The sequence below is a fragment of the Octopus bimaculoides genome, chromosome 5, assembly GCF_001194135.2.
Source record: "Octopus bimaculoides isolate UCB-OBI-ISO-001 chromosome 5, ASM119413v2, whole genome shotgun sequence".
NCBI lineage: Eukaryota > Metazoa > Mollusca > Cephalopoda > Octopoda > Octopodidae > Octopus > Octopus bimaculoides.
The window spans coordinates 45,107,775-45,110,357 of NC_068985.1; positions in this window are offsets into that span (position 1 = coordinate 45,107,775).

Sequence of the window (2,583 nt, forward strand, 5' to 3'; positions counted from 1 at the left end):
TTGTACCTTGTTTATCATGTTGTCCATGTTCTTTTGCCACGTCATGTACCCAGTTATGTCTCTATATGTACATGTAGATGAAGGTATGTACATACATGTACATATATATGCATATACTCATATATTGTTTATATATATATATATGTGTGTGTGTGTGTGTGTGTGTGTGTATGTGTGTTTGTGTGTCTGTGTTTGTCCCCCCCCACCATCGCTTGACAACCGATGTTGGTGTGTTTACTGCACTCTTACTATCGAACTTTCCTTGTGATACTCTTTTCCATTTTGTCTCTTCCTTTTCTTTCTTTCTTTCTTTCTTTCTTTCTTTCTTTCTTCCTTCCTTCCTTTCTTTCTTTCTTTCTATTTACATATCTTCTCTCTTTATTGTTTCTTTCCTTGCTTCATTCATTCATTCATTCATTCATTCATTCATTCATTCATTCTTTCTTTCTTTCTTTTCTCCTTTCTTTCTCTCCTTTTTCCTGTTTTCTTTATTTTCTTTCTTTCTTTTTGCCTTTCTTTCTTTATTTCTTTCTTTCTTTTTTCTTTCTTTCTTTCCTTTTCTCTGTTTTCTTTCTTTTCTTTCTTTCCGTCCCTGTTTCATTCATTCATTCATTCTTTGTTGCTGACTTCGTTCTTTCTTATTTTCTTTCTTCCTGTCTTTCTGTTCTTCTTTCTTTCTCTCCTTTTTCTTTTTTTTCTGCCTTCCTTCCTTCTTTCCTTCCTTCCTTCCTTCCTTTCTTTCTTTCTTTCTTTCTTTCTTTCTTTCTTTCTTTCATTTTGTCATTCTTTGTCTTTTCTTTCTTTCTTCCTTCCTTTCTTTCTTTCTTTCTTTCTTTCTTTCTTTCTTTCTTTCATTTTGTCCTTCCTTTTTCTTTCTTTCCTTCTTTCTTACTTTCTTTCTTTCTTTCATTTTGTCATTCTTTCTTTCTTTCTTACCTTCTTTCTTTCTTTCGTTCTTTCGTTCTTTCGGTCGTTCTTCCTTTGTTTATTTCTTCCTTTATTTCTTTCTTTCTTCCTTTCTTTCCTTTTGTCTTCCCTTTCTTCCTTCCTTTCTTTCTTTCTTTCTTTCTTTCTTCATTCCTTCCTTTTTCTTTCTTCCTTTTTCTTTCTTTCTTCCTTTTTCTTTCTTTCCTTCCTTTTTTCTTTTGCTCTTTCTTTCTTTCTTTCTTTCGTTCTTTCGTTCTTTCGTTCGTTTTTCCTTTGTTTCTTTCTTCCTTTCCTTCCTTTTGTCTTCCTTTTCTTCCTTTCTTTCTTACTTTCTTTCCTTTTGTCTTCCTTTTCTTCCTTTCTTTCTTTCTTTCGTTCTTCCTTCCTTTCTTTCTTTCTTTCTTTCTTTCTTTCTTTCTTTCTTTCTTCTTCTTTCTTTCTTCCTTTTCCTTTCTTCCTTTTTCTTTCTTCCTTTTTCTTTCTTTCTTTCCCCCTTTTTCTTTCTTTCTTCCTTTTTCTTTCTTTCCTTCCTTTTTTCTTTTGCTCTTTCTTTCTTTCTTTCGTTCTTTCGTTCTTTCGTTCGTTCTTCCTTTGTTTATTTCTTCCTTTGTTTCTTTCTTCCTTTCTTTCCTTTTGTCTTCCTTTTCTTCCTTTCTTTCTTTCTTTCGTTCTTTCGTTCTTCCTTCCTTTCTTTCTTTCTTTCTTTCTTTCTTTCTTTCTTTCTTCCTTCCTCTCTTTCTCTCCCGGTTCTCCTTTTCCATCATTTTATTCATTTTATCCTTGTCTTCTTTCCTTCCCTCTATCTTTGTCCTCTATTCTTTTCTTTTCCTTTTCTCACCCAGACTCCCTCCTTTTCCTCCCTTTCCCTATTACTACTCAACGCTAGACCTCAGCAGAGAGTGCCCCCTACCGTGATGGTGTCTAAGCCACAGAAGGTATGGCTCATTAAAAGCCAAGGTGATTAAGGGACCCCGAACGTGGTTAAGCTGTAGCAATCGAGGCTGGATATATTTAGTCTTTATTTCCGCTATAAACCCTACCACTTCCCCTCCTCATCTGACTTCGCTGTTAGTATTGTCTTCAACGTAACCTCTTTGTCATCGCATCACCATCAATACCACCGCCGCCAACACCAGCACTACCACTACCATCACCGGCACAACCACTATCACGATGACGATGAACACCACCACTACCACAAACAACAACACAGCCACAACCACAACTACCATCACCACACTCTCCAACACCACCAACATCACTATGGCCACTACCAGTAACAACATCTCCACTACAACAACCAACACCACCGCCATCACTACCACCACCATCACCACCACCGCCATCACTACCACCACCATCACCACCACCGCCATCACTACCACCACCATCACCACCACCGCCGCTGCCAGCACCACGTCTGCCACCACCGCTGCCGCCGCCAATACTTCTGTCTACACTGCCATCAACAGCACCGCCACCGACATCCACTGGACCTTATTTCTGCCATTAGCAACATCACTACGTCACGTCACCATTACCACCAACACACCAGCGTATTCAACAGCAACATCACCACACTGTCACCACAACTACCAACACCACCATGACCTTTATCATCATTACCACCACCTCCACCGAAACTGCTACCACCAC